This window comes from Mercenaria mercenaria, chromosome 8 (genome assembly GCF_021730395.1).
Source record: "Mercenaria mercenaria strain notata chromosome 8, MADL_Memer_1, whole genome shotgun sequence".
Classification (NCBI taxonomy): domain Eukaryota; kingdom Metazoa; phylum Mollusca; class Bivalvia; order Venerida; family Veneridae; genus Mercenaria; species Mercenaria mercenaria.
In genome coordinates this window covers 20,811,285-20,834,038 of record NC_069368.1, presented here as the reverse complement: position 1 = coordinate 20,834,038, position 22,754 = coordinate 20,811,285, and positions in this window count along the sequence as shown.

The following is a 22,754-nucleotide window of genomic DNA, read 5'->3' as shown; positions in this document are numbered from 1 at the left end:
CATACGGTAGTAAAACTTGAGGGAGTAGGTGTCTACTTAAAACATGATTTACACTTCGATCAAAGTGTAGAATATTGTAACAGTACATCACCAGTTGCTTTACTTTTTAATGTTTATTGTTTTATTTGCTGATACTTTGGAATCATAGAGTCCATAAAGTTTTACTGACAGTGAATTTCGCTTAAGCCGGTGCTAGGGGACACGAGGGATGTTGCACATCCAATTACCCCTGATGAACAGTCAAACCGAGTTTGCTATAATAAATTACATTTTGTTTTGCTTGTTTGCGTTCTATGCTTCCAAAGGAACTTCTTATATATTTCATTTACTGTTCTGTTAGCCTGATATCAACAACAATTTTACAGTTTTGCGTATAAATTTTGCACATATAGTCGCATATTCAGATTAATAGTTTCCTAGGTATAATATTTCAAAACAAAGTCGAAAGATGTAGGACTGCCGTTTTAGATAAAAGTCCTAGCTAGCTGTCTGATTAGAACATAATGTAAAAGCTGCTCTGCTTCGTATAGTTAAACATCCGTTCATCAAAATGTTAAGTGTGACAGACGCTCAAATTTGTTATAAAATTTCTTCTTTAAATTTATATACAGTTTGATTCATTAGGAGTTACAAATTTCATAACGAATTTATTTTAAAATTGGTTTATAACATTTTGGTCAAGAAACGGATTTTTGCAAAACTTTAAACATTTGATCGTTTAAATCTATTTTTGATCATTTATCGCTTAATAAAAGTTAAAATTTCATTTTGCAACGAAGATAGTTTTTTCAGCCTATATATTAAATTAATCTATTCATGAAAAAGAATAATTTTTATACCTAATGATAATTTTTTTACAACGAAGAAAGATATTTTTAGCCTGTATGTAAATCTATTTATGAAAAAAGAACAACTTTTATACTGAATGATTTAATTATAGAACTAATCGTTTTAAATTTGTTAAAGATTTGCATTGACAACAATATACATAGCTAAGATTTATTAGAAATGCAAATTTGATTTTTTTTTTTTACTTTGCCTATCTTGAATGCGCAACCAATTGAAGATAAATTTGAAATATCTATATAAAAGCTAGACGCAGTTCAGAACGTCCCTTGTTGTCCTATTGCTGAATATCCCGATGTCTGTCAAATGCAAAATGTAAATTTCAAACTAGAAACTATAGACCCTTACCCTTGAAAGTAAACAAAATACAAGCTAGGACAAAAACAGACGTTTTAAGGTAAGCTATGACGCGCCGTCTTGGAACTCTGTGTGCTGAAAACTCAACAAAGTAATTTACATCGGCATGCATATTTGTTATGTGTTTTTCCCCAGAAACATAGATCTTTTGTATATTAAAACTCATGGAAGTCTTACCATATGCATTCAGTGCGTTTCCAAAGACAGAGCACCACTAGTAACATGATTCAGGGCACAGTGACCAGAGGATTATTTTCAAACGGCCCGCACTTCGGGTAGTTTAAAGAGAATTAATTGTCATCACTTGTACTGTAAATGCACAGCACATAATTTCGCGAATTTGAAATATAGAATATGTTCGCGGGGTTTTAAATTTGCGACATTGTAAAAAAGCTGTTATCATTGTTTGGGCGTTTTGATAAGCCGGTGTCCATAACCAAGTCATCGCACACTGAAAGAGGAAAGCATAATTTTCAAGCAGAAACTGATTGTTTTCTGTTGTTAAAATTATATATTATGCCAAAAAGTCATAACTAAGAAATCAACAGTAACACTACACATTATTTTTGTAAAAACCACAATATATGTGTAAAAGCAAACTAAACATGTTTATGTGTATCAACAATAGTGTGTACTCAGTTACGAGTTGTACACATTTAATAAATGCATAAAAACTACATCATATAAAATAGCTGGCAGTTCTTTTTAAGAAATAAAAAAGAATGTCAATACATGACATGTAATTGTGAATGAAAATCTTCATACACATTTTGTTTTTGCCGTATTCATCTTTATATGACTTTCAGTGTCTACGGTAACTCATCAGGGATATTTTGACATATACGCTGCAGAATTTATTTTTGTCTGGTTTCTATTCAGTTGAAGACGATGGATGTCAGCATTATGCAGTAATAGAAGCAAAATATAGGAGTTTAATCATTCCTTATTTCAGGGCGTAATGGGTGTAATGTTACTATAATGTTGAGAAACATTTCCATCACCTGAATCAATTTATAATTATGCAAATTACGAAATTCAATACTTTGCTTCTTTTTACATGTTTTACACATAAAACTTTTACATTATGAATTCATCCAATATTCTAAGAAATATTGTAATAAAACATTAAAGATATGAAACCTTATTATTATAACAATAGTTTAACAGCATTGAAAGTCGTAGAACGTTTAAACAAGTATGAACAAGAAATATCTTTAAAAAAGATGGCCGGCGTATTGTAATAAGACAAGAAGTATATAATGTTTCATATCATTTGTGTTATTCTATCATTTTAATAACAAAATTAAACATTACACTTGCCTTTAACAATTTAATTGTTCCCTTTTAATTTTTCACAAAGGTTTCATAGGCGACGAATAGTTACAGCAGTGGTCTGGAAGGCACTTCTCTACGTAGAAGACTTTAATCGATCTGCTAATCACATCCTTATTAATGTGATACGCAGACCGTATTCAGCTTTGTCTGTAAATTGAAATATGTTGGTATTTGAACAGGTTTTTATTATACTTATTCAATTTACTTATCATTTTTTTAGATATATCAATATTCTTTTAAATATACTGAGCGAAAAGTAGCTTTAAAACAATCAAGTGTCATTAAGGACAAACGCTTCGTCTGTCATTTCACTCAGCGTTGCACAGTCAGCAGAGTGAAAAAAATAGACAGCCCCGTCCAACCAAGCAGAGTGTTGCATAAATCTTTCATTTTGATAAATTATCTATGATGCGTTATCAAGTAGTCTGATTTGCAAACTTCAGTCACGTGGCATGGGTCAGTCCAGGTCACGACTTCGTTCTTAGACGGCATTCGCCGAAAAAGATGTCCTTCTACATATATCGCTTGGCATACCGAGCAGCTGATTTCTATATCCAATCGCGAGGCCAATTCTGGCAACGTTAAACAAAGTAACCTTTCACCGGTATAACCTGCTCTTGACGGTAAGATAATGTCACTGAATTTTCTATGTTATCCATACTGTGTTCTTGTACCAACCATTATTATTCTCAGATTTGTTTTCAAATCATCTTCGAACAAATGTGTTTTTTTTTTTCAATTTATTTTGATAGTAGAGAAGCAAGTTGAAGTTTAGATAACTAAAGACACAACCAATGGTAACATCTTTTTCTTGATTATATCTTGTAAATTTAAATACATCTGATGAGATTTCTCAATGTCTAAAGTTAATATGTAATGATAAAATACTTAGTGTCAGATAAGCATTTTTATTTTTTGTTGCACTAATGTCATTATATTTTATTGCTTTTAAATAATTATTTATTATCTGATGAAATGTACTTGAATAAATCATATGTTTCTAGCAAGTAGAACACGTTTGATAGTGAGTCTAAATGCCTAGCCTTCTGATATGTGTTATTTTGTCTGAGAGTGAATGCCATTGTTTCCCATCAAATACAAATTAATAAACTTAAGGAAATTTAACAAAACATTATTTCCTAAGGCATTATGTGTAACTTGTTTCTACCAAATTAAATTCATTTAGAATGCGAGGAAAAAGTTCTGTTAAATATTTCAGATTTCAAAATTGTGTATAGTATTCCTGTTGGAGTTAACTGAGTTCCATCCTATTTACGTTTTCCTGAATGTATACGATGAAGTTGTGTTTTCAATCGTGTCGTTTCATACGTTATCATTACATAATAACTGTTCTGTGTGAGTGAACTCCCGCAAACCGGAAGTTTTATACATACGAAATTTTACAGTTGTAAAACGTAATAGCACGAATACAAAGTACTTGTCTGAGAAAACTACTTATATTAAGTACCAAACAAGAGGTTCGGCAAAAGTTGCGAAGAAAAAACACTTACTTTATTCTTGGAATTTGCCATATAACTCGACAATACTCTTATGATAACAAGAAAGCTATTAACAATTTGTCTGCTTATGAATTATTTTGAACCCAGCTGCTTCAGCCGTTTAAGTAAATATTAAACAAGATCAAAGTTTGGATCACTAAGCAGACTGCGGTTTGAATTACAACAAAATAAAAAATCACTTACAAACTAGCCGCTTTTGAAATTTATATATTAAACACATATGTCTAAGAAGTTCTAAGATCATTCAGCAAATTCTGAATTTACCTTCCAACCCAAATGATCAAACGATTTCGCTAAGTACTAGTTATTATAATAAATAATGGTTATGCCCCGTAGAAGAAACTTCTCCTTCGTCTTTTAGGGCGGGTAATTTGACATGAACTTAGTTATTATTCTTTCAAAATAGGAACATTTCTTAAAAATGTGGTATTCAAGCAAGTACTCTCAACTTTGTACACTTAAAAATCTAAATGTCTTTTGAGACATAAACATGATAATACTCATAAAGGTAATTTATAATAATAAAACCATTTGGTATTATTTATGAAATTTGACCCTTAGGCCTACATGGACATTTATTTGTCATGTTTGTTTAGACAGTCAGGTAAAACGTGCCTATATCTAGAGATTTTGTACTGGTTTATAACAAAAGGTAAGCCCTTTTCTTGCACATCCGACTGGCGTTTCCGGTGATTTTACCCATGCCGGCAAAACCCATCTGGCACCCCTCATGCCAGATGACTCTCGTGCTGTTAATGACAACTAGTGGTTCATGCACTGATAATATATTGTTTACGTAAAATACTAAAAAAGCAGGTACCTTGGTGGTTTCTCTTCGTTCCATATTTCTCGATTCAAAATACATTAGTTCAACGTAAGAACATAACGTTACGCTACAAACGATAAAACTAAAGTGGAACTTTGTTATTATGTGTAACGCAAAACATCATGACGTCACTTCTGTTTACGGACGTTAATTTCCCGCGCTTTATGTTCATTCTCTACTATAACAAAGAGTGCTATAAATTTGTAAAATACGGTATGCAAGAAAAAAAAGCCTCATTACCGCCCAATGCGCAGGTGCCCTCGGGACGAATATTTCTATCCGATTCGTAAACACATGAGAGATATTATTAATCTACGGTATCATTGCCAGTATACAATATTTTAAATAATATAATTGTAACAGCAACTAATATTTACTTCGGACTGTTTAAAAGTATATAATTTACTTTATATTAATATTTATTCGTATATACATTTTGTAACTATGAATATATTTATCATATCTTATAGCGATGTATTGAAAAGTATTTGTCAAAACAAATGAGCAACATTAGCATCCGTATTGATACTAATACCATTTTGACTGTGAATTTAATGCTAAAATTAATGACATCGGCCGACTCCTTCACCATTAGACTACCTTCTCCTTAGACCTAAACAAATAATAAAGACCCACTTTGACAAAGAAAATCGAATTTATTAAATGTCAACAGTTACTGCATATGTTTCTTTTATCTTTAGATTTATAATATTTGAGTCCGCATTAAATGAAACACAAGAAGCTACAATTGCAAAACATTTGCAAATGATATTTGACATAGGAATGTAATGCTGCTCTTAAGACCCATTGCATCGTCTGCAAGAACCAGTTTGTTCCAGACAATGCAGAAGAGTATACAGTGTTATGTGTCACAGTGCATTGCAAAGGATATCAAACTTGTTTTGAAAGATATCAAAAACAGATAAACAGATGCGTGACCTCATCATGATATGACAGTATGCATAAGTATACAGACAGAACAATTGAATTTTCGGTCCATAAATCTACCAATTCCTACGCAAGACAGATCGATCATCTCCAAAAATGTCACAAAATAATGTTGTGTTCAGGGATCTTGTCAAACGCATCAGACAAGTCCAATATTGCTGGATAGATTATTATTTAAATCAAGTGAATTATTCAGTGTTTGTTACAAATGATACTGTGGAAATTGACACAAGCTTTACATGACAGTATGAGGACCTTTGCAGGTACAAGATTAAATTGAAAATATTTTCAACCGACGTCATTTTATCTTTGTATTGTTAGTGTACTAGGTTGTGTTCATTCCGTAAAACCATCATCTAACAAAATTTATCAACCGTCATATCAACATGTGGCCTCTACTTGAACTGAGAGCTATTATATTTTCTGGTTGTGTAATAAAAACAACTGTGGATATTAAAAACAGTCACCAGATGTCCGAGATAATAGAAAATAACTGTAAACAAAAAAGGCATACAAAATATACATGTTATATATTAATGCATCCTTACATGATTACTATCTTTAAAAGACTGTATATATGATAACCTAATAGAGGTAATTTCTACAAAAAGTTACAGGACTTTTTTTTCAGACGGAAAAATGACCAGACAACATCATTACCTTCTAATAATTGAAACGGACATTGTGGATTTTTTCAGTAGTAAATTATATTCCAAGCGTAAGCCTGGTTGATATATAAGCACCATAATGTTACATTTTTTTATCATTTCTTATAAGCTGGGAATGTCTAGACAGACATTTCTTGAACGACCTTTGTTTCTGACCATTTTTGACCGTAACTGAATCAACACTGAAGAAACCTTAGTGACGCATCAAGTGAATGCGGATATATTTACTAAGTGGTGTATCTACATTTATAAATTCATTCTGACTTAGTCAAACTACTAAGTGGAAAGTTATGAAATGTACACTCTTCAGCGTATGAATGTATTGTAGCAAGAAATATAGAAATAGACTGAGTGAAGTGGTATGTAAGTGTACAAACAGCAGGTTATAACAGTTTATGCAGGTCATCATACGGCTGTCTTATGTAATTCATACTCTCTTTTAATCAAACATTATGTTGCAACTTCTAAATCATTCAAAAACTAAGTAATTCCAGCAATATTCTGTAATTTACAACTCTCTATCTGTTCTGGGGACTTTATCTCTCGCTGTCTCTCTGGTCAGATCGCTCTGCGTCTGTACTAGTAGAGAATGAATTTGGCGCCCTCTGTGGCTGCGTTTGCTCTACGTAAAGTGCCTTTGAACGTGTTTATCATGAAAGGGCGCTATATAAATCTGGTATAATAATAATGATGATGATTTGCTAGGTGACTGTAATATATTGCCTTTAAGGTTTCTGTTTGAACATGCCAATACAGGGTTAACCGTAAATCTTATACGGTAATTACGTTCTTTCCATTTATTTATAGAACTTTGACATAATAATTATATCGTATTTGTAAAGTGATTATAAAATACAATGTGTTTTGAATACGTCAAGGGTAATACATGTCATTCTTTAACATATATGTCTATCTTTCAAATGCACTGTTTTAAATCACCTCCAAATTGTTTTACTGAATAATGTTCAACGCCAACTATTTAACAAAATCTAGCTGATGATCTCTGGAAGGATAGCAACTGAGCTATGTAATAACAAATTTGGTTTGATCGTGTTCATTTAAGACAGGACAAGAAAATTGCAACACCTCTCACGCCCTTTAAACCAGTCAGGAAGACAATGTCTGTTCCAGTAAATTATTACGTATTCGTCAGTGTTGTATTCCTGAAATGAAAATTAAAGGCCCCGTTCATTAATTGTCATAATGATGCATTCATATTTTCTAATTTAGATGAAAGACATTATGAGACAACATCCAAGCAAACACATTGCATATTCATTCCCTTCGGAATACAGCTGTGTGGTCTATACACATGCTAAAACATATTTCAATATCAAATACAGGTAGACTCAACAAAAACATAGATATCTTCATGATGTATTGTTATCCTAACAACAGGAATAACATACTCTGGCAAATTTATAAGAAATACTTCAAATCAAGTAAAGCTGTGATAGAAAATAATAAGGAACTAAATATAAATGAGATAGAAGTTAATGAAATAAATAGATTCTCTTCTTTCGTCAAATTCAGCAATATATTACGGTTAAGAAATACATTATATGTCTGACCGTAGGACTGCGAACAAAGAAATGTAATGCTTATTGTAGACAAAAAATACACGTTTACTTAATCAAATTATTTTCTGTAATCTATTTGCAGTAATTCACTAACTGAGCATAACTAAAATACCTATAAAATATTGTAAGCATACATCGTTAACTGGAATACACTAGTTGGATACAATCTCGAGGGCCATGATATAACGGGCAACGTACTTAGAATATCTAAGGTATATTTCCAAACTTGATAGGCAATATATTATCCGCGAACGCCAAAAAAAAAAAAAAAAAAAAAAAAAAAAAAAAATAAATAAAATAAAAAAACCATGATCGAATGTATTTTAAGATTTGTTCATACGTTTGAAGAACATTAATTAAAAAATTAAAAAACTGGAGGATATCCTGAAGAAAAACGTAAGTATATTATGAAGTTTGACTGAATAAAGCGCGTGGTTTGTTTTCTTTCTGTTTGTATTAAATTGAATACATGTATTAAACTACTTCTATCAAATGGAAAAAATAACCATGACTAAATAGAAGTAATGAAATATCTTTACGTTTTAGCTCACCTCCGTCGTCCGTCCACACTGTCATTTAAACAACATCTTCATCTAAACCACCAGGCCAATTTTGATCAAACTTCACAGGGATGTTCCTTTGATGATCTTCTTTTAAAATTGTTCAAAGAATTGAATTCCATACAGAACTCTCGTTGCCATGGCAACCGAAAGATAAAACTTTAAAAATCTTCTTGTCCAAAACCACAAGGCTTAGGGCTTTGATATTTGGTTTGTAGCATCATCTAATGGGCTTCTACTAAGATTGTTCAAATTAATACCCTAGGGCTAAATATTGCTCCGCCCCGGGGGTCACATGATTTATATAGACTTATATAGGGAAAAAATGTTCAAAGAATTGAATTCCATACAGAACTCTGGTTGCCATGGCAACCGAAATATAAAACTTTAAAAATCTTCTTGTCCAAAACCACAAAGCCCATGGCTTTGATATTTAGTTTGTAGCATCATCTAGTGGTCCTCTACAAAGATTGTTTAATTTATGCCCCTAGGATATAATATGGTTCCGCCCTAGGAAGGGTGGGTGTCACATTGTTTCTATAGACTTATATAGGGAAAAACTTTGAAAATCTTCATGCCAAAAATAAAATGGCCAAGGGCTTTGATATTTGGTTGTAGCATCATATAGTGGGCCTCTACAAAGATTGTTCAACTGATCCCCTATACTGAAATATGGCCCCATTAACGAGTGTCACATGGTTTATATTGACTTGTATAGGAAAAAAAACTTTAAAAATCTCCTTGTCTGAAACCACAAGATCTAGGCTTTTGATATTTGGTATGTGGCATTGCCTTGTGGTCCACTATGAAGATTGTTCACATTATTCTCCTGTGGTAAAAAGAGGCCCTGCCATGGGTTCCCTGGTTTTACATACTAGACATACACAAATGTATAATAGGAAAAAACTTTAAAAATCCTCTTGCCTGAAACTGCAAAGCCTATGCTTTTGATATTTGGTATGTTGCGTTGCCTAGTAGTCTACTACCAACATTGTTCAAATTATTCCCCTGGGATGAAAAGAGCCCCTGCCACGGGGCTCCCTAGTTTTACATAGACATATACAGGAAATTGTTTTAAAAATCTTCAAGTTCAAGGCGTATGCCTTTGATATTTTGTATGTTTCATTGCCTAGCTGATCTCTAACAAGATCTATGCCCCAGGTGTGAAAAGAAGCCCTTGATATATGAGTTATATAGGAAAAAATACTTCAAATATTATCAGATGATATTTACAAGACTGTTTAATTATATTTACCTGATGAGGCAAAGTGATAAAGGTTACCGACTGTGACCTTGACCTACTGACCTACTTTGTTGTTTATTAAGATACAATCTTGAAATTTGGGTGACATGTAAAGTTTTGCACACCGATCTTAAAACTGACATTCAGTGGCATGAATGTGACCCACTGACCTACTTTCTTGTTTTTTAAGATACAGCCTTGAAATTTGGATGGCATGTACAGTTTTGCACACTAATCTTAAAACTGACGTTCAGGGACCATGAATATGACCTACTGACCTACTTTCTAGTTTGTTGAAGTTTAGCAAAGACAACTTTACTCAGGTGAGCGATATAAGGCCATCTTGTTTCAAAACAATCTTTGTTAAAGTATGCATTTCTTCTTATAAACGTTTGTTCATTTTGTAGGCATTATATTATCCTTTTCTGAACGAGAATGATTTGTTTATATATTACAACCGAAATTTGGAAGGAAATACGAGACCTGCTTGATTTTATCTTTGTAATTTGTATTCATGGCACGTTGTATTTAGTTTAATGTAGTGCTGTATGATGATGTTAAAATTTTCAATATGACGATGCAAGGAAGAAGAAAAACAAGAAAAACAACAATGTGAAGGCGATAAACGGAAACAAATTATCATGCATTCAGTGAAAACATAGCGAATACAAGTAAGAAATTCCACTGTAGTTTTACTAAAATATATTGATAAACGAAATTCCGTTCAAACAGAGTCATGTGATCCTCAAAAAATGAAAATAAACACGTATGAACTATAAAAAACGAAGTGGAGACAGAATGCTATTGTATAATATTGTTTTTATATTTCATACATACTATTATGTATACTTATACAATAGCATTCTGTCTCGTAAATGTCTATCGTCAAATTTATATACAATCTACAGTAAAGTAATATATATTATATACAAATAACATTACAAACAAATGTACATGTCCATTCCATATAAGAAGTACAAGAAATGTGGTATGTATATGTACACATCTGTTAGAGTCATATTAATTTCAATACATCAGGTTTTGTTCATATTGAACCCCAGGAAACAGATTCAAATATACAGATTTGAATCATAACTAAAGCCAAAAATATTGACTGTAAAAGAGCACATAATGTATAAAATGTACTTATATATCACCAATTAATAAGTAATTCATGCATAGTAAGCAAATATATGAGCCGTGCCATGGGAAAACCAACATAGTGGGTTTGCGACCAGCATGGATCCAGACCAGCCTGCGCATCCGCGCAGTCTGGTCAGGATCCATGCTGTTCGCTTTTAAAGCCTATTGGAATTGGAGAAACTGTTAGCGAACAGCATGGATCCTGAGCAGACTGCGCGGATGCGCAGGCTGGTCTGGATCCATGCTGGTCGCACACCCACTATGTTGGTTTTCTCATGGCGCGGCTCATATGGATTTCATGAAATTACATCTTGATGTTATAATAGTTTTGTGATTTAAAAATGCGTACAAAGGCATTACACTTTCATGCAAGAGTCATAAACCTCGGCATCCCAGGTGCTTTAATTAAATGGCAGCTTTTATATTAAGTATCCGATTCTCAATGAAAAAAGTTGTATAGAATTCGTTAATCAGTGCTGTTTCGCTGGCAAAATATCAGGACAAAATGCATGTAATATCAACTTGTTTCTTTTTAACGTAAATGAAATTACAAAAAAAAAAAAAAAATGAAATATTAGGTACATTATGAATACCCTGTGGAAAATGGATAATTTTATCTAGTAAGAATTTTTCGACAGGTAAACCGTGTTAATTATGATTTTTTGTCTATCGCTATCTTTGAATGTAAATTGTCTGTCATTCAATAGAAACATTAATATGACTGTTTCAGAACATTGCAAGAATTAGAACAACTTAAATTAGTACAGTAACTGCCATCCAAATATGAACAAAAGAAATAGTCTTATTCTTAAAATCCGTCCACCCCAAAAAATGAAACCCTAAAGCTGTGTATGTTTGATAACATTGTCTTATTAGGCAAAGTAAATAAAAAATGAAGTTAAGAAGAATACAACCCAATATAGGAACGCAGCCGAAAACCAGCTTGGAAGGATCAGTGGAGTGTTCAAGCCTAAGTCAGTTTACTTATCACACCTTTAAGTGGCAGGGGCCAGTTTCGCATTTGGCCCGTGTACGTTTTTTTAAATGAAATAGACAGATGCACTTTAAAGGCATTTATATTCAACTGGTTATTTATGATGTTTATAGAACTGAGGATTCCTGCGTACGAGCAGTTATTGTGTAAAGTAATGTACTTGAATCGATTTTCCTAGCTTCATGTAGGCCGGGTCTAAAGTCTTACCTGAGGTAACGGAATTCAGACGAAATGGAAACGGTCATTCATCCATCCAGATTCAGCTCAAAATAGCGAAAAAAGTAAACGGCACCTTTCTTCCCACCATTAATTTAGTCTAGCCACATGCTTTAAAAATATGCATGTGTTTTAGGTCAGTTATTTGCAGATAATACGGTACAGGTCGCGCAAGGTGTGCATTTCGGGCCATTTTTGCTTCAAAATTTAGTGTCCTGAAACATGTGTTTTACTCGTTTTTATCACAGAAGCAACAGAATCGGCAGGCTGAAAATGTCACACAATGAAGAGCTAAGTCTATGCAATACATTCGCTCTACACTATCCTTGAATTTATCAAAATTGGATTTTTCATGATTTGTTTCACACTGGTATCAGCGCAGATTTGTGGAATTTTCAAATTAACTGTCCCTTGCCCCCATTAGTGAATTCGGCTAAAATTAAATTTCTAAAAATGTCTTGGTTTTGCGCGGTTTTACATAGATTACAACCTCAAGATTGATATTTTGAACCTTCTGGGGACTTAAAACGCTAATTGACGGCACAGCAGCTCAAAAATGTTACGGTGAGGACACATCTAGGTATGAAAGTCAGCATGTACAGATACGATTTTTTAAAATTTTACCACCATTAACAGTGTTTTAGTACCGTATAAAACATCATTTTCATTATTCTTAACCCACGTCGCGCATATTTAGCCAATCAGCTCTGCATTTCGTCAATCAGGGGGATGCTTGGAGGGTGGGGACCCCATGATATAGGTAAATATGGGTTGGGGGCATATTATTTTCGCCAGATGATGCGAAAATGACTTTATATCATTCTTAATGATGGAATACGTTTAATTACGCCAGAAAATGATAAAAACGGACGTATTTTACATTCTTTGTCTCGTAGCGACAAATTGTAAATTTTGGCTCATTTTGCACGGGAGGGGTGGGCTAGTTTAGACGCTCATATACAGACATCTTTTCAAGCTACTAAAATTATTTTTGTCTGGTTTTATTTGCAAAAGATGTATTAAAGTTCAGAAACAGTAAAATCCGCTTTCGGTCATAAATTGAAAAATTATAAATATCTTATTTACAATTTTCAACTAAATAGCTGAAACAGTTGGTACAAGAAATTGATTGATAAGAGATTAGAAACAAGTTAATTTACATACGTAGAATGTCTAGTTTTATTGATTTAACATAAACAAAGGAACATATTCATCTTGATAATTCAGTACATCCTTAGTGTTTCAATTGATACACAGCTGCCTAGGGTCCTTTGTCCACCTCATGATCAGTCAATGCTATTTACCTAGAAATACTGAAAGTAATTGGGAGACACTCAAGTATTTCATTCTAACACACGAGATTTATTTCCCTGTTAAAGCAAAAAAACTGTACAAACGTGTTATTATGCATAACATGCACGCAGAAAAGGAAAACCACAAACCAAGCAAGTGTTTTGTGAATATTTTCAAAGCTTTTGATAATGATGCTTTGTTTCATGTTAGAATTGAAATAGCCTAATATATATATATCAAACAGTTTCTTGCTATTGAATAAAATCTCTGTTTGCCATTCAAATGCGTAAACTGATATTGCTCTAGATACACCTTCCTGATATAATGCCTTCGCATTTGAACGAAATCCAAACATTGATTCAATTCAATGGAAATCCCCTGTATGTGATCCAAGCGGGGTTCGAATCCATGTACCCTGGGTTGAGTAGCCTACACCTGAACTACTAGACCACCCTCCATTTCATATTTCTTATTAATTTCAGATACAAAACATGTTTAATTCTGACAAACAATTTTAGAAAGACAAACACACTCAGTAGTTTTGAATCTCAGCTGACTTTCATCATGTTATAAATGTCATTTAAAACGTGTAATATCACTTATCAGTTTTTTTTATCTTAATGGAACAGCCCTAGTATTAATTTCATATCAAATATATTGTTTTGATTTAAGATAGTGGTATAGATAACAATTTGTTTGATAGATATATTCATATCTCTTTGATGTTTGTATTTAGTTAGGCATAAATAAAGTACCACTTGAATTTTTGCTTGTTTCTACTTTAGCCGTTGCTCCGAATCCATTTCAAACGCTTTGACCATGTTTCAAGCATCTACTTGCATCTACATCTACTTCAATGCAAAAAAGGCAAACCAATCATTTGAACATAAATGAAGTATGATACTATTCTACTATTCTATTACTAATTTTATTGCCATCCCCAAACTGTGATGTAATCAGAGTGTTCAACACTGACTGTGAGCATGCTTGTGTCATTTTTGACTTCTGGTAATAAATAAACATAAGTGAAAACACTTATGGATTGTTTCATCTCTTTACCAGTAACAAGTTAGTGAGAAACGTATTATGATTAATTACTTTTGGTATAAATCCTGATTCCTAGATTTTCTGATTCCCAGTTTCCTGATTCCAAAAGTAATGGCCTCGGCACACAAACTAGAAATATATATGATACCAATTTGTATGACAAATGCTGAATAAAGGTAAAAGAAAGAAATCCAATCGGGAATAAAATGTGGTGAAATCAGTTTGTTTGGACTAGAATGGAAAAAAATGTATATGCTTAACAAAATACTCTAACATTAATTTGACAGCCAGGGACGGACCGATTTCTAATGTTGACAAAACTTGTTGTCCAACCCTTTTGTATTATCGCATCTTTGCAAATTTACCGAATATTTCTTCACGTACAGTAGTATTATATATGCCTTGATGTATTGATAGTTCGCTGTTGTATATATATTTACATATGTATCTGTATATTATTGTCTTGATGTACATTTACCATAACGTCATTAAGGAGGTAGGTTACCTTGTTACCAGGGTAAATTCAAATTAGTTTAACCGCAGCAATTTTTTGTATTTCGTATAATTTAATGTTTTGACTGTTATAATCTCAATTTCTTTTATCTCTGGCCCTTCAAGTACAATTTTTATACATGTTTGAAGAACATGACCCTCTAAAGGTATTTTATATAGAAAGTAGAAGGAAAATACGTATATTTAACAGTTTTCAGTGCATTTTGGTTTTATTGTTATCCGTAGAAGTCTGCATAATTAATATTTTTTCTAGTATGCGCGTTAGCTTTCTAATATAAGCTTGAAGTACATATGTCGCGGGGCTCGTGTTTCCATGGTAATGCATTTTCTCTCATTTTTAAACAACTGTGTATGAAAACGGGTTTTTCGACGGCTTCAGTGCCATTCTGTTAATGACCAACATGGAATATTTGGGTAATATTATTAGAAAAATACCAAGCACTTTACATGGTACCCTATTTTTCTTAAAGTTTAAAGTAACCATGGCAACAGAGATGTTTAAAATAGCTTATATCTTGCTTTTTATCATACTTTCTTATAAAAAATATTAGATAAGATATGTTTCTTGTTAATGTAGCTTTAAAACATTTTAATTCTAACGTAAGTAATATTTTCGTGTTATTTACATTTATTTAAACAAATTTCACAGCTTAAGATACTTACAGCAGCACCGCTCGTCTGACATTTTTTTTATGGAAAAATCGTTCTGCATGCTGCTATTTTTATTTTGGATATTATTGAAATGAAAATAAAATGCCGAAGCTGTGTTCCTTAAATAGATCAGTATCAACGCTTTTGAATTTTACATTTAGATATATAGGTCACGGGCTTCGGTTCCATAGTAACATCATTTTAATTCAAGAAACCACAATTTTCTAGTAAAATTTGGACAATTTTAGGGCTTAGTTTTAATATATAAGTAACAAATTATCAACGGAAACTGAAAAATAAGTATTAGAAATCAAACTGCCCAATTTTTATTTGAAAATGACTATATTAAGTAATTTTTCACCCAGCTATATTCCCAATAACTTCGCGTGTACCGGTGCTATACACCGGGCACGTTAAAGAACCAGACTGTCTATTGGAAAAAGAGCTAGGCTAAGTTAGCCGGACACGTCTGTATCTGATAAGTTCTCTCTGTCTGTTCTGGGGGCTTTATCTCACTCTGTCCCTCTGGTCAGATCGCTCTGTGTCTGTACTAGTAGAGGATGATTTCGCGCCCTGTGTGGCTGCAGTATATGTAAAGCGCCTTTGAACGTGTTTATTATGAAAAGGGCGCTATATAAGTCTGGTATAATATATATATAACGTCATGTGATAATTACAATAAAATATGATTAAACTAAAACTAAAAATCAGTTCTAAAATGTATGACAGTTGAATATATCATTTGAAAAATTAAAATTCACGTTTGATCTTAAAATTGGTAGAAAATAAAACACAAACTAATAACAAGAAATATACGGACTCCGGCTAGCGCTACAGTTGCTTTAGAAACGGGTTTGTCCTAAATTCGGTCAATATTAAGAAATTATCACATGATATATTGCGTCTTTATTTGTCTCATCGCCGTTGCATGTTCAATTTTTGTTATTCTTTCGAAGTATACATAACATTTTTCTGCAAACATAGCCGACAAGGCTGGTAAAACATGGGATTATAGCATAAAATCAATCCAAGCAAGACTGGTTTTCGCAATCTATCGGCCATAGATGAGAAAATAAGCGTTCGTATTCACATGACTTAGCAATAACTTCCGTTTGATATGTGCAATCAATATATTAGATAAAAAAACACTAAGAAGCAATCAAATATAAATACATCATCATCTTTCAGGAACATCTGATAAATTTCGCTCCGTGAAGAAATATCTATATAAATAAACCAAAACGTTCACTGAAATCTTATCAAAATGTAACCCATCATTTTGTTAATTTGTAGGTATATATTTCTCATTTAGACGAACAATTTTATTCTTCTATCTGCATGCGTTGTATTAACTATAGATGAGACTGCTAATTCTGTTATTAGCAAGAACATGTCTTGAAGGTACGTGTTTCGTTTTACGTGACTGTGGGTGGGAAGTTTACTGTTTATAACATTTAAAGCGAGAGTAAAAGGATCACTAGCGCACAAATGGCGAAAATAGTCAAATGTTTATGGAGAAGATATACATTTAACCATATTTTTGTGACGTTTGCTTCTTAAAAGAACTAAGTCGTCCGTAGCTCGTGCGAAGGCAGCTCATGTGTGTACATGTATATTACAGATAAAAACAGCTGGAAATTCAGCGTGTTTTAAATAAACAAAAAACTATTACCGTTCTATGACATATACAGTATTATGTTTCAATTAATAAATATCCAAAAAGCAATATGAAAATATTTATTATAAAACAATGACAGTAACACGTATATTTCCCCCAAGAAATCTTATTTCCGTAGTGTAAGCACGTTAGTCAGTTTCATTACACGTCTGATACATGTATATGGTTTGCGTTGTCTACACACGTTTCTGTATGTACACGCTGTCATGTTAAAGGGGAAATGAACGCTAATCGAAACCATAGCCACTTCATTTCGCTCGCTATTATGGCGTCTGTAATTTTTTTTCGCATGTCGCATGAATAAAATTATGAAAAAAAATACAAGTTGAAAAAGCACTCCACTTGTTGATATTTATAAAGGATAGACCCCTGAACGATGAAACCAAATGCAGCCACATTACGCAAGTATATGTAACGGTCTGATGCTATAGACAAAAAGGTTTTCTTTACATCATGCAATGATTTGATACAATAAATTGCAGTAATAGTATTCAGTACGACATTTCATATAAATTATCAGTAAATTACTATTATAATATGTTTTGCAATAAATCGTGATATTTTAACACATCATTTGACTGATAGATCAGTTGGTAAGTAATAAAATGTAATTCATTTTGAATATTAAATGATATGTGTGTGACAGAATGGACGTACCGGGGACAATAACTATCAGAACAAATCAACACCCTTTACAATATTTACAAATTTATTTACATAAAATGATTATTTACAATGAATAAATGATAAATGAAATAAATCTGCTTATAAAAAGGAAAGAAAGAAAATCTGAGCTCAGTATCTCTAGATATAAAGTTCTAACACTGACACTTCCGTTTTAACGTGACGTGGCACAGTTTTTCGTTACTTTCGAACTTTAGGTAGCACAAAAATACAACATATCTTCAAGTAAAGTCCCTTTAAACGTGAATACGTTGACTCCGTTTTGGCTCCCTATGATGGTAGGTGATTGGATCCCTGAGCTGACTTCAGTGGATCACAAAAATCATCGTCTTTGCGATTTACGGCACAACCATGGGACGAAAGCTTTGCGCTGGGAAAATCACATACAGGCGAGTGAAGACAAATGAACCTCGGGTATTGTACTTCCGGGTCGTGACAGCATCACCAGGTAAAAATCGTCTGGTGGAAGAAGCTCGATCGAGCATAAATTTCTACCAAGAAAAATCAATTTGACATAGATTCGTCTAATGTCGAAATGTGGTGTGCGCTAGGCATATCTAGTCCAGTTTATTTGTAGGGTAATGTGCCGCCAAATACTAAATTTCATGGGACTCACTTTATGCGTGTACTTTGGCTATTTGTATTTCCACGGGAATCACGATATAGCCGGGAAATCTGACTACTTTGGCGCGTATTGAAATTGACAATTTAAGGCCCGTTATAGTGGTTTTAGGGATAAAATAGAGAAAAGTGGAAACTTCACAGGTCGCCCAACACGACAAAAACGAAAATGTTGCAGGCTCGGTTTGACTGAGCCTGTTCATAGACGGTAGTGGAAATGCATGCTGCCGTCCACGCCCTCTAGCCCCGGGTTGAGCAGAACTCAACATTTACACATGATCATGAATTTCTGAAGTTTATAAAATACCAACTTTCTTATTACTGAACCGAATTTAATAAAATTTATATGGAAATTTAAGTTATGAAATACAGAAAAACATTAGAGGTATTTTATGCGTAAAATCAGACATTTACCTCAATAACTCAAAAATTTACGAAAAGATGATGCAATACCTGCATTTAAACTACAGATACAATGAGGCCCGTATGTCAGTTTGTGACAATGTGCATATAAACGAATATGTAAATTTTCATAATTGTTCGACTTGCAAAGTTATTAAAGATATGTTAAATAAAAAGCTTACTTGCCCCAAACAATGAAAAATATGCTTTCGGAAACCACTTTATTTCATTAAACCCAGTGACCTATAAGATACATACATCGTTTAAGTAAACCCTTGAACTTTCTACTGTTTAGTTGTATATGCAACTAAAACGTACAATAAGCAGTACAATAAACATTTTGTAATTTTGTAGATACAAATAAAGCTGATAACATTAAAAAGTTGAAACATCTTATATATCTTATATTTTCATTTTCATAAGGTGTATAAAGTGTACAGTCTCGTCTATTTAGTTTCACCAAAAAAAAAAAAAAAAAAAAAAAATCCATCAGTGTATCAAACCCGCTGATTTCATATTAATATAGCTTATTTTTTAAACAGTGAATATCATCATTGAATCACTGAAGCGGTGTACATTAAATGCAGTGATTATCAAAATTATACGTATGATATCTGCGTGACCAACGGAAAAAAATATATTTTACCCCAAGTATGTACTACAGGCAAAAGGTTTTAAATACATATTCGTTTACAATACCTTGAATTTTTTATTCAATAATACAGGCTACAAACCAGAAAAATAATCCTGGACCAGTAGGTATGAAACTCAATAGTTGTCGCTTTATTTATTTACACGATGTAATGCCTATATTGTTAACATACATTATTCATTCTTACATCTCTTTCCAAGTTAATTTGTGTTGTACAATGTGTTTTCATTTATAATAAATGAGGAAATTATTGTTGGTTTTAAAGTAAAAGGTGTGTAGATATTAATTACAACTGTGTTTTATTATTGCATTCGTATTTTTAAATGTGCCTTACACTGTGTGCACATCTATTTACTTTACATGATTACCAACTGTCATGTCCTGCTGAGTGTTGTATGTGTTCGATGAGTGATGCTTTTCCTATCGAACGTTTTCCTCTGCTTTTATATCTGGAAGCACGCTGCTAAATATTTGATGAACACGTGAAACAAATATGACTAAATCATACAAAAAGTTGTTTGTTGAAACAATTTTGCAACATTCAATTATTTGATAATTGTACCTTAAAGCTTCATAATTCCGCTTATAATTTTGGGCTGGTATTTGCAACATCTGTGCCACCAACTATGTTTCTGATTTTAATTTTCTACCCAGCTTTTATTTAGAATAGATTTTCGTTTAATCCAGCGCTAGGTATTTTTATTACCTCTCACAAATATAAGGATGAAACAGAATCTGCTATTATTGCTATGCTTTGTTAGTGTTTGTTCCATATTTGAAACAGTATTTCAGAAATATAGCACTAGACATTCAACCAATCCATTGTTCCTCGATTCTGCATTCAGTATTTACCTGTTCTCTGCCAGTAGCTGCCATCGTTTTAGTAATTCAACCATTAAAAGGCAAAAGTATACCCTACTCCCTTGAAAGATTAAGCTCAGAAGCAACAACCAGAGCCAAACATCGCACAGTAGACCAAAAACAAAGCCTTTCAGAAGACAAAAAAGGGATATTCCATTCGTCCTTTTTCTGGGAAATATTGAAGTATAAAGATACATGTAATAATTATTCAGTTTAATAGGCAAGATAGAGGAACGTCCCTCTATGCACTTTGTTCAATTACGAATAATGTGTGGCGAAGTACCATGAAAAGTATAACCATCGATAGGGGAACATCACCCCACGTTCTGTCAAATGAGAAAATCATCTCAATCTAGTAATTGAAATATACAAATGCGTGTGCAAATAGAGCATGCCTTAATGTTATTGATAGCTTGTTAATGTTTAAAATCATGTACAACCACTTGGTAGTCATAAAATGCGATACGAGTTTAAAATGGCACATACAGTATAGACACAGGGGCACATTCACCCAGATTCTGTTCATAAAAATCACTTTTCACTTTTTAAATATACAACGCCGTCGTATGTATAACAAACTAACAATGCGAGTTTCAGATGGCACATACAGTATAGCCATTGATAGGCGAACAATCCCTCACGTCCTGTCCAACAAAATATCACTTTCATTTTTTTTATATAATATACAACGCCGTGGTATGCATAAAAAATTAACAACTCAAAATTTCAAATGGCATATACAGTATAGCCTTGAAAGGGGAACTTCCCCCACGTCCTTTTGAACACAATCACTTTTCACGCTTTGAAAAATGATATACAACGTCCTAGTATGCATAACAAAGGGAGAAAATGTTCACATACAGTTTTTATTATTTTACATGTTGATGAAATAGTCTTAAAGTGTCAGCATTTCCATATTTTTATAAATAAATCTAGAAGAAAAACTGTTTTTAAGATCAAGTGCTACTTAAATATTATGTGAGGTTTGATTCTAGCTTAAATATTTTTTGAATTATTTATTTTAAATTTAGGACGGACAGACGCACGGACAACACACAAACAGTATTCCTCCGCATTCAGCGGGGAATAAAATCGACGCTGTTCTAAATTTGAATTCAGTTTTAGTGACGTCACTTTTTACACATGGCATTATCTAAGACAGCGTTATCACAAAAGATTTCAGTAAATAATTGAAATATATTAATGAAATATTTCTATAATTTTTATATACACTGCTACCGGTGTTGAAGTACAAAATAGGTAGAACTTATGTGTTGTTTTTTTTTGGTGTACATGGAAGTTCAAAGTCTCTGCCAACCTTTTCTCTCCTAGTTACTGCACCATTGAATGAAAGTATTTCGTCTAAAATATAACTTTAAACCTAAGTATTGTGCTATGTGCTATGAATATTTTTTTTTCAACTGAAGGTAGAATTTGGTACATACACGTTACAAAATATAACTAAACCGCCGTTTACGTTCAAATAGATACGACAGGTGTTGGCTGCTTAAGACAAGTTAAAAGTACAATATAAATTCAATTTGGGGTGCAACATAAATTTGCAATGTAAATAAAATAAACAATACAATGTGTACCACTGAATGATCTCAAAGTCCAAGTCATTACTAAGAAGATTTTCAGTTATCATTTTGAATTTGTGGTACAACTGTGAGTATTACAAATTCTGTTTGTTTGTTTACGTTTCGCGTAATATGTGCACTCGGCCGTCGTCTAGACAGGAAGTTCATTACAGAACTTCATGCGATTTTTTCTGTCACGTTGACGAAAGCATACGGTATGCGGAGTCTTTGAGGTATGAAATAATTAGACAATGTGTCTGCACATTGAAAGATAAATTACTTTTGCAATATGCTAACTATACATTGATGCAGCTGCACGTTATAGGTGAGAAAAAAAATCATTGAAATATGTACGCGCATTTCCCCGTTCAATACAATGGTTATTACTACCTAGGGGTAGGATACAACATGTCCAGTGGCATGTTCTTTCCAATCTGGCACCAGTGCATGATCCTATGACTGTAGTTGCAGTGGATCCCATATTTGACAATCATCAAACACGCATGTGCATCGGATGACTGATTGTATTCCTAACT